We start from the raw sequence: 12,536 nt of genomic DNA on the forward strand, positions 1-12,536 counted from the left end.
CAGTCCGTGAACGGCTCAATAAGCCGTCCTCGTTGCGTTTTAAGCCGATACCCATTCCAAATTCCGTTTTATTTTCTTTTTAAAAAATTAACTATTTTATTTTTTTAAAACCAGTTTTTTAAAATTACAAAAAAATAAAGAATCATATATCTTGTATTTATTACAATCATCAAGAGTCATATATAAAAACGAGAGAGGATATATTTTTAATAAATTTAAAGAACAAAACTTAATTCTTAATAATTTTAAAATATAAATAAAAATCCGTGGGTAAGCAAGCCGTGTAAGCTAAGCTCAGAGAAGTCGTGAGGCGAGCTGTCACTGTCCGAAAATGAATTTGTCCACGTCCCTATAGAAGCGCGTGACAATAACGCTTGTTTCTACGGCTCAACAAGGACGCCTCGCCCGACGGCAGATGCTTTGTCATATCTCAATTTATTTACAATATAAAAACATATGATAATCTTTTTTAATAAATACTAAGATTTTAAGTAATTATTTATAATCTTCAAATTAATTATCAATGCTCAGCGACTTGATTCGGGTTTTGGGTATTTCATTGTTTTTGTTTTTTAATTTCAAATATTATAAACCAATTTACCGACAATTTCAAGTCATATAATTCAATAAAATTTCTTGTTGATATGTCACTAAAATCATAAGTTTAGATTAGTTCAATACATAATTATGACAAACTCATCGTCCAAATCACAAAAGAGGAGTTTCAGATTATGTATTTTTTCCGATGTCAGGGAGAATCCACCGCCGTTATTTTTCAGATACGTATTAGATAAACTTTTCAGTTTAATGCATTAACATATAAACCACATCACTTGAGTAAACCTCTTTAAACAAGCATTATGCAAAAGGTTTATGCGAGAAAATTTTGGATAAGATAGTAAATTACAATTTTATCATTACTTTAATAATCAATTAATATAAATGAAATAAATATAAATATGATAATATTTTAATATTAATTATATAATTTGATTGATGTTAGAGAAATAATTACTGATATGATGATTGATGTTGAATAAATAATCAACACATAAAATTTTTTTAGCTAGTTTTTCTAAATTAACAAGTATGTCTTTTATGCAACGAAATTCACAAATCTATATCAGTACGATGAGTCGACTCGATCTACATTTTAGTTAAAGTAATATTATTAAAATAAAAAATAATATTTTCAGTCAAGTTTGTATATTTTAACACAATATATTTTTTATATCTAAATTAATATTTTCATTCAAATCAACATATATTAAAAATTTATATTTTTCACTCAAATAAACATATATTACACAATTCTTGTTTTCATAACATAACTAAAAAAAAATGATACTTTTGCAATGAAAAATAATATTTTAAATATAAAATTACTTGGTGGATGCTTGGTTTTAATCTTACATGTATTATATGAAATTATTTTTTCAGAACGGACCATTTCGATAAATAACATATTTGATCTCAAAAGATTTTCATTATTTTAGCGCAATGTGATGCTAATTAAAAAACGTTCATATAAAAGAAATTGTATATATTTTAAGTCCTTTCACTTCGAGGTCTCTCACCCAAAACCTCGAGTACATTATAAAAAATAATCATGTTATAAAAGCAATTATATTAAAAGATCATGTTTCACATATTTATATCCTTCAAAGAACCGATACGGTCCATAACTACAGTTAAAAATAGTACTTTTGTCATATAAAATAATTATTTTATATATAAAAGCAATTATATATTTAACCATTTTGCGTAATTTGCTATTTAAACCAAGGCATCACTTAGCTCGTTGATGGAATGATCATGACGCATAATATAATGATGATAAATCAATGCATTTTGATAATATAATGATGAATGACACTGATATTTTATAAAACTCGAACTAAATATTAGACAAAATAAAGATGAGTAAACGATGTCCTACTTTAAATATCAAATTATGTGACAATGATTATGGGGTTTGATTAACAATATTGACAAAAACTTGTGTGAGACGGTCTCACGGGTCGTATTTTGTGAGATGAATTTCTTATTTGGGTCGTTAATGAAATAATATTACTTTTTATGCTAAGAGTATTACTTTTTATGTGAATATCGGTAGGGTTGACCCATCTCACAGATAAAGATTTATGAGACCATCTCACAAGAGACCTACTCAACAATATTTTGTCATCATTTAATTTAGTGAAGCTAAAAATTATAGATTTGTAGTCGAGAATAATGTGGGGAAAGAGGGTTAAATCATGTCACCATATGGATCACATATGTTGCTTTGAGTAGTTGGGACTTCATTAATTTAAATCCTATATTCTGAAAATGTCAACTACATAGATATTTTTTGAGCAAAATTACACTAAATATCTCAAAATTCTTGATGAACTAATAATAACTTCTGTAAAGAATACGGAGCATTTTCTCTTTTTTTTAGGTCACTCTCCCAAAAATTTATTTTTTGCCTCATAGATTTATCAAAGGACAGAAAAAAATCTCCATTTAACAATAATCATTCTCCGTTCTCAGTTTTCCACTTAGCACATGATACGTGTTCTGAGGGATAAATCATGATCACTAATCTAGACATCAAAGTTGAATCAGTGAGCATAATTTATCCATGCAGCACACATTTTATGTGCAGAATGGATAAATACATTATCGATTTGAGTAGCATGAACAAAACCATGCAGAACATGAAATCGATTTCAAGTCCCCAGGAAAATAAAATCTACACCCTAATAACTAAAGAAAGCCCCAGAGAAATTTATCCGCTAGATCGAAACTCTTGTTGGACGGTTTCCGCTTCCAACTTTACTCCCTTGAACATGGAAATTCTTCCATTTTGATTTTTTGTTGTTTCCACGATTGATATTTCGGATATTTTTTCCTTTTTTCACGGGTTGATATCACGGGGATTGATAAAGACAGCAATAAGCTTTTAATGATTAAGAGGTTGTGATTGTCGGCAATATGAGTATTAAATGGACGATTGAACAAAGGTTTGCATTTTTGTCTCAGATAGAAATGAACGCGTTTTATACGCGGTAGGATGCGTTCAGACGTAACGCGTTTTCACACTGACAGGAAATTCTATAAATAGAGCTCCATTCCTTCATTCTGAAATCATCCATTCTTCGAGTTTTCTCTAATCTAATAGCATTTGAGTGCTTAGTTCTATAATATTTGTGAGGTGTTTTGTTCTCCTGTGTTAAGAGAGTGTGTTCTCTTTGGAAACACAGTGAGTGAGTTGTACACCACAAAATATTATAGTGGAAATTCTTTTCATCTTGCCCGTGGTTTTTACCCTAATAATAATTTTTAGGGGTTTTTCACGTAAATCTCGGTGTCCAGTTTATTCTTTATTTTCGGGTTTTATTATCTCAAATTACCGCAAGTGAGACCAACAGTTATTTGGTATATGTATTTTCAATTTTGGATGATGGGTTTATCGGTTTTTGTGAAGAATGACACATTAAAGTATGCTGATGGAAAGAAGTTTAAATTTCCATATGTTGATTTTGAAAACCTTAATTCTGGGATGTATGGTTTGTGTGGAGATAGAAGCTTCAATGTTGATTTTTTCTTCAAGAAACCAAATTTATCACTTGATGAGGGCTTGGTCATGTTAAAGATAGAATGCTGCAGATGTTAGTGCCATGCACGTGTTTTATTATGGGTCGAGAAGAACATTACAATATGGTGTCAAAATAATAATTGTGTGCCGCTGCAAGTTGCTGATCCTAAATATGAAGCATATATGTGATATATTATTGATTTTGGGTGTAGGGAAAGCTAAGACAAGCATCAAATGTTGTAGTTGATGAACAATTACACAGTGATGAGCCAAATGGTAGTTCAAGGATTAGAAATGAAGGGGATGTAGTTAATGATGAACAATTACATTGTGATCACCTAGTTGAGAATTAACCACCCCTTGATGATGATTCATATGGAGATGAGCAACATGCAACAAAGAGTACGGAAATTGGGGCAAGTTTGAGTTCTGAATCTGACCGTGGCAAGGATTCTGAGTCAAATAATGAGGTTGGGTTTTGTAAATGGTTGTAGACCTTTAATTGCTGTTGATGGCTGCATTTTGAAGATATATACCACATGACGGGCAACTCTTGGTAGTTGTAGGGAAAGATGGAAACAATAACCTATTTCCTATATATAGCATTGGTTGTGGTGAAAGTGGAAAATAGGGGAAATTGTTCTTGGTTTTTAAGTGAATTGTTGGAGGATATTGGAGTGTCCGTTGATGGAAAAATGACATTTATTTCGGACAAACAAAAAGATTTGATAGAGGCACTAAAGGAGCAAACACCAAATTGTGAGTATGTGTATTGTGTTCGACATATGTACCAGAATATGAGTTTGTAGTATAAAGGGGATGATTTATGAAAGTTGTTGTGGAGAGCTGATAGAACAGGTAATAAAAACGAGTTCGCAAGTTGGATGAAGAAGACCGAAAAGAGAACCCTAAACTTGTCAATGCAGCTGAATGGTTAGCTAGGTAAACTTGTAAAATACATGCTTATTTTTAATCATATCAGTTTTTAATATAATATGCATTTAATTGTTAGGTAAAATTCCTTTCGTTCATGGGGTGAGATCTCATTTTTCCAGCTCTTGTTTGTGTGATGTTATTGTCTATATCATGGCTGAATCATTTAAAATTATGTTTTTCGAGGCTCGGGATATGCAAATTATTTCTATGTTTGATAAGAAATAAGGGAAAAATAGGGACATGGGCAAGGAATGTTCTACTTTGTATAATAGAGTACGAGGTAGAAACTGGCATTGAACAATATATTGTTGACTTGGAGTAATGGGTATGCACGTGTGGAATGTTCCAGTTATCTGGATACCCTTGCTTCAATCATACAACTCTTGCATAGCATTGATGATTTTGTCAACCCCGTGCTACAAAAAGGATGCTTACTTAACAACTTATGTCCACATCAAGACAGATTTTGAGCCTCTTCAACCACCTCCTATCGCGAAAGCAAAGGGCAGACCCAAAAAGAAAAGGTGGAAAGGGGTTGATGAGATCGAAGAGAGTTTGACAAAACACACGCTTGCTCCAAATGTTAATTTGCAGCAAGGCCACAACAAAAAAACAAAAGATCAAATTCCTACAAGGTACTGAAAATAAATTAATTCAGTTTATGATAGGTAGAATACTTGTATTACATTCATGATTTTGTACTGTGAGTTTGTATGGCGCTGATGATGGAAGGCAAGGTAAGAAGAAAAAAATCATAATCAGTAATATTATTGCAGCAGCAGCAAACATCAATTTTGGTTAGCTGCAAATTTTGCCATATTTCGTGCCAGCTAGTGTTTGCAAATACAAACATAATTTTGGTGCCTGCAGAATTTATTTATTTTATAATTTAAAATATTTATGTTTAAAATTTGATAAAATGGGAATTTTATTTTCAATAAAATCTCTAATTTTAAAAGTAAATCTATAATTTTTTTTTTTCAAAAAATATCAACACATTTTCGTGTTTAATGTAGGATTGTTACCTGGTCAAGAGGCCCGTGGTTGGATCCAAACAGGTTCGATCAGTCGCCACCTTAATTAAATTTTATACTTACTTGCACGTAAAAAAAATAGAGATAATTTGTACATGATAACCTTATTTAAATATGTTTAAATTATTTTTGAAATAAGAATAACTTTTAATAGATAGATAATTAATTATTTGGTCAAATGAAATCATCACATTTTCTTGTCTTTGATTTGAAGACCTCCTGAAATCTTTTTGTACCCATTGATTTTTATCTTCTTAGCTCTTTTTTTGTACTCGGCAATTGGTTCGTCATCTCGAATCTCTATTTCATCTTCGTCTTCATGGATCTTCATGTTTCTGTTGATGTTTAATTCATTTTATTTTTCTACCTTTGGTGGTACATTGCTTTGTTTAGTTGGCTTGATAATTTTCCGAGATCTCCGTTTCCTCATATCGACATTTTTTGTTGGATAATTGTCATGTATCTCAATAGCTTCTGCCACAATCTTTAACACTCCATCACGTTTTTCCACTGAATTATCCAACTTGAACAAGAATGTGTGGAGCTTGGTTATTTAGTAAATCTTTATATGGGTTATTTGGTAAATTCTGCATTGCAAATTTTTATTGTTAGATGCAAAATCTAAATATTCTATTTATGTAGATACAAAATCATTTGTTTGTTTTATCTTATACCTGGTCATGAGTTTGAATGAAATCTTCAATAGAACATCAAACAAAAGATGCTGCAATTTTTCCAAATAATGTTATTCTTGCCGTCTCATTCCCATCTTCAATTATGATTGTTATTCTATACATGTAACATAAAGAAGTAAAGTAGTGATCTTCTCTTCTTTTTTTTTTAGTGTGATCTAAAACTTTGGTTGGGTATTTGTATTTTTTTATTACATTGGAATGATCTTAATTGGACAGTTGATGCAATTGGCACAACTTGCTTTGTTGTTTTTTTTGTAGTAGCTTGGAAACAATGATCACATACTTCATACCATGGAATAGCTTTGTTTTCGATTTTCTTTATCTTGCTCCGTATCAAATAGTAGTTGTTCTATGTAAAAATAAGAAGCATTTCGAATCTTGGTTTACTTTGAATGTTAGTTGTTAAAATTTTTAATATTTAGCATGGGCAAATTATTTTGTTTCTGTTTTGTATCATTTTAGTAACTAAAACCATTAAGATTCATAAATAGTAAATGCAGTACCTCCGTCAACATAGCTCGTTTTTTTATTACATCATCTAATGTCACTTGTTTGGCGTCTGTGAGTGCCTTCGTAACCCAAAGTTCATTTAACTTATCTTATTGTTGGTCTGCATCCAACCTACAAATTTATTATAAATAATAGTCTTTAAGCATTCATATATTATAATAAACAAAATGTCCACTGTTTTTATCTAGTTTCTAACATTATTTTATATATTTAAAAAGAAAGTTGTCATGCTAGAATAATTTTTGTGAACAAATTAGTAAGTTCATACAGTTTTATGCAATTAAATGTATAACTCACAAATACGAAGAGTTAGAAATTCAGAAATATGTACCATGTTTGTATTGCTCTGACGGTGTCACATAGTGGGTTAAGAATCATTGCAGTTGTGGTCGTAGTTTGTAACTATTGTACATCTGTTTCATTGTTTCGATTTATACTACACGTTTGTCATTTTTGATAAAAAAAACATTTAGGAGAAAGAAGAAAGAATGTTTGTTTTATAACATACTGAGAAAGATTTGCATGGTCAAATTGCAAAATGCAATAATAGGATGTTCAGACTCAATACGCTTCATCAATTGCCCTTCGTGTATTGCCAAGTCGTCCCACATAGTGACAGAAATAGTTTCCATTCTAAACAAAATAATTTATATGTAACAAATTTTAAGATATGCATGCATGTTTATATTTGGCATTTTTTATTTAAATTTACCACATGTTGAGAAGCATAACTTGTCTCCTTTGACCTTCTGTTTTATCTGGTCCGGTGAAATTGCTTAATGGCATGACTTTATTTAGTATACCGATCACATCTGTACACATTTCATTGTTATGCAGATAAATATGACATCTATTTTCAACTGGAAAAATTATTTATTTGTGATAAGGGAACTTACGCAGAACTTCTTTTGCATTCACGATATTGGCAAGTTCTTCGAATTCCTTGAATTTAAATGTTAGGTGTGGCATCTTTAGCATCCGAGGTAGCTCTGCAACTATGGTAGTCTTCTGTAAATTCAGCTCAAATTTGGGGTTGACATTTGAATATCTGGAGTCTATGCATTTGATAAGAGGGTTATATATCGTATACCACTTATTGATTTCCAATATCTTGCGGAAATATTCATTGACATTTGAGAAAATCAATCCATGAATAATTGTACCCTGTTTTTTGCATAAGAAAAGTAAGAAATATTAATTTCATGGTAAAATACGTGAGTATGAATATTAAACTTGAGGCAAAAATAAACTTATATATGTCTGTTTATTTTTTTTTTCAAAGTTAAAGAAATGAGCCTACGCTCAGAAATAATAATTTTTTATTACTATCATGGTGGAATTATGTTTTTACATCGTTTTGCGGTATATATATAAATTTTAGTTATAGTAAAACTTAGAAATATAAAGGCAAATAATTCTCAAAAACAAAAAAGAAATATATCATATAAAATATATAATATTACAAAAATAAAATGGAATTATTTATTATCTAATTAAATTTCATTTTTTTGTTGGTTTAGTTTTGACAAATGTATCCTGACTCGAACAATATAAACTTCATTTTTAATATTTATGTGCAAATAAAAAAATGATTTGTATCTCATTTTGGTTCAATTTGGTTTCAACTTTTTCAGTTTGAATTTATGGTTTTTTCGAGTCACATTAAGAAGTCAATGACTTGCTGATACATTTTGAACTATGTCGTATCTGGTTTTTATAATGAAAACCAAAAATAAATATGTTGCACCTAAAATATTTTTCACATAATAATTTTTTTCGTAACTCAAAATTTAAATTTTTTTAATCACTTTTTGTGCTTCATATATAAATTAATTTATATGCAAGATAATCAAACGAAGAATCAACTATAAATTTTTTAATAGTGGTTCAACGTTTATGAGACAAAAAATGTTAATATAAGATAATTTTAAATTATCATACTCTATGTTAAATAAAATATTATAAATTAGTCTAAACATCAAATTTGTTGAGGAAAAAATAATTTGGTCGATCTGATTTAGTTGATATTTTCTTGTAGAAACGTTAATTATCAAATTATAATTTAATGTTTTTTTTATGGAAAAGCTGAAGTATTAATTTAATCAAATTGATTATATAAACTAATTATTATTTTTTCCATTTTTTATATAATTATTGTGGAGTGTATTATTCGGAATTTTTAAAGAAAGATTAAAAGAATAAAATAAAATTTGTGATAATTTGGGTTTTGCAGTTTTACATAAAAAGATACAATAATAAATAACTGCCGTAATATTTCAATTAATGAAGATGGTATCGTTTCTAGAGTAGATTGTTCGAATGATAAAAATCGTATGAACAGAAGATATCTACTTGTAAAACACACAACTTTAATATTATATGTGTATGTAGGTTTTCAACTTCAGAAATCAAACTGCTATTCTAATTTGTAAATTGTCATTTTCATCAACTAACAAAAAGTTTTTTTAATAAATTGTTACTGACAAAAATTCAACGAAGTGTGGTATACAGAGTCAAAATGCATACTGTTTCCAAGTGACCATAATCGATAAAACATGCTGAAAATATAATATAAGCATTGTGAAATGAAACATGAATCTATCATATCAATATTTCACCAAAGAATTGAACCATAATATTCAAACAAGCCCATCAAACACTTCTCTGAGAAAGATTAATTTGATGGTAAAATACGTGAGTATGAATGTGTCTGTAAATTTCAGAATACAAATAACTATAGGTACCATAACATATGTTACTGGAAATTTGTTTTTTTTTGTTTTTTGTTTTTTTTTTGTGAGAAAAAAGTTGAGATGTTTGACAGTTATTTACTGTTGTGCAACAATTTGATGAAAGTTTTCTTAATGATTATATGGTATGTAGTTGAAGCCTTAAAATTTGATCGACAATAGGCCAATCAGATAAGAAGGCATGTTTTGAAAAGAACATGATTTCCATGACCAACAGAGATTATCGTAGATAATTTCATTTCATTTATCGTGCCTCATAAAATGTTAATTTAACAAGAAGTGTTACGTTTTTTTATGCATAATGTGGACAGAATTAAACGAGTAAAATACATACATGCCCATCTTGTCGAAGAACGAAAACTTTCACAACGACGTCTTTTTTTTTTTGGTCGTGCAGGTCTCTAAGTGGTGTGATTTCCATTTTTCTAACACTTGGGTTTAAAACTCTATATTCAGTACGTAAGGAATACGGCAATGGGCAAAATATGTTTGATGCCATATTTACAGTATATTACAATTATTGGTAGTAAACAAAAAGTCGAGACATGATCGATTCTTTGAATCAACATTATGTGTTTCTATAGATGCACCCATTTATTTCATTTCAATTTAAAATTGATAAAATTATGGAGTAAATGAATTCTAAATTTTTCATTTTACAATTAACAAAATCCAATTTTATTGGTCAACGGATTAAGTAACTAATTAAAGAGGAGGAAGACAAAGTGTCATCAAAGTACAATTTTAATGAGGACAATTAATGAGGACGAGTAAAATCACAATTAAATATATATATATCGGAAGANATATAGATTTATCTATAGATATAGATTATCATTACATTTTGGCATGTGATTGGATAATTTAGGGAGGACAAAAGATGCGAGAGGACAATTTTCATGAAGCCAAAGGGGACCATTTTGTGGAAACCACCTGGACACTGACCCCTCGATATTCAAATTACAATCTCCAGTAGACAAGAGACAATGAGTAATGTATAAAAAAGAAATTGTTGTAAAAAAGTAAAAATTTACGGTAAAAAGTAAAAATTTCAAACTCTTAAAATTATCACACTACACACTTTATAATATTTTTCTCTCAACTCAATTGTGATTTTCTTCACAAATGAGAGATCTATTTATAAAAAATTTTTACAAATAATCCAAAAATAAAATACATCATTACCTACATCATCACACACTAATTTTCAATATTCAACACCTAATTTTACCTAATTTTCAACATTCAACATTCACATTTTCAACACAAATATTTAACACATTTTTAAATAATTTTTCAACACTCCCCCTTGTGATGATGATCATAATGATTGTATACATTACGTGTTTTTATACTGCCTCGTTAAAAACCTTACTAGGAAAAACCCATTGGGATAAAAACCATAGTAAGGGAAAAAGAGTGCAGTCACGTAAACTCCCCCTCATGTTGACACGAACAATTCTTCACAAATTTCGTAGATTGCGCATCCCAATATTATATATGTGCTTTCTGAATATTGTCGTAGGAAGTGCCTTTGTGAAGAGATCTGATGAGTTTTCACTTGATTGAATGTGACGAACATCAATACATTTATTCTTCTCAAGCTCCTTGGTGAATGCGAAGAACTTAGGAGGAATATGTTTAGTTCTGTCGCTTTTTATGTATCCTTCTTTCATTTGAGCAACACATGCAGCATTATCTTCATATAGTATCACAGGCTTCTCGTCGAATGATAATCCGCATGAGATTTGGATATGTTGAGTCATTGATTTTAACCACACACATTCACGGCTTGCTTCATGTAGTGCAATAATCTCGGCATGATTTGATGAAGTTGTTACAAGTGTTTGTTTCTGTGAACGCCAAGAAATTGCAGTGCCTCCACGAGTAAATACATATCCAGTTTGAGAACGTGCTTTGTGTGGATCAGATAAGTATCCAGCATCGGCATAACCAATTATACTTGGATTAGCATCTTTTGAATACAAAAGTCCCAAGTCTGTCGTTCCTCGTAGATAACGGAATATATGTTTAATTCCGTTCCAATGTCTCTTTGTTGGATATGTGCTAAATCTTGCCAATAAATTTACGGCAAAAGATATATCAGGCCTTGTACAATTTGTAAGATACATAAGGGCACCGATAGCACTTAGATATGGTACTTCTGGACCAAGAATATCTTCATCATCTTCACATGGACGGAATGGATCCTTTTCTATGTTTAATGATCTAACAACCATTGGAGTACTTAAAGGATTTGATTTGTCCATATTAAAACGTTTAAGGATCTTTTCTGTATAATTTGTCTGGTGAACAAATATTCCACATTCTTTTTGTTCAATTTGTAAACCCAGACAATACTTGGTTTTTCCAAGATCCTTCATTTCAAATTCTTCTTTCAAGTATGACACAACTTCTTGAATTTCCTTATTTGTTCCAATGATGTTTAAATCATCAACATATACAGCAATAATTACGCATCCGGATGTTGTTTTCTTAATGAAAACACAAGGGCATATTGAATTATTTACATATCCCTTTTTCATCAAGTGATCACTTAGCCTATTATACCACATTCTGCCGGATTGCTTCAACCCATATAATGATCTTAGTAATTTCACAGAATAACATTCTCTGGGTTTTGAACTTTGTGCTTCAGGCATCTTAAATCCTTCAGGGATTTTCATATATATATTACTATCAAGTGATCCATATAAGTAGGCTGTAACAACATCCATAAGACGCATTTCTAAATTTTCAGATACTGCCAAGCTAATCAAATACCGAAACGTAATTGCATCCATCACAGGAGAATACGTTTCTTCATAATCAATTCCAGGCCTTTGAGAAAAACCTTGTGCAACAAGTCGAGCTTTATATCTTACTATTTCATTTTTCTCATTTCGCTTTCGAATAAAAACCCATTTGTATCCAACAGGTTTTACACCTTCAGGTGTAAGGACTATAGGTCCAAAAACATTACGTTTATTTAGCGAATCCAATTCAACCTGGATGGCATCTTTCCATT

The sequence above is a fragment of the Primulina huaijiensis genome, chromosome 13, assembly GCF_012295235.1.
Source record: "Primulina huaijiensis isolate GDHJ02 chromosome 13, ASM1229523v2, whole genome shotgun sequence".
Classification (NCBI taxonomy): domain Eukaryota; kingdom Viridiplantae; phylum Streptophyta; class Magnoliopsida; order Lamiales; family Gesneriaceae; genus Primulina; species Primulina huaijiensis.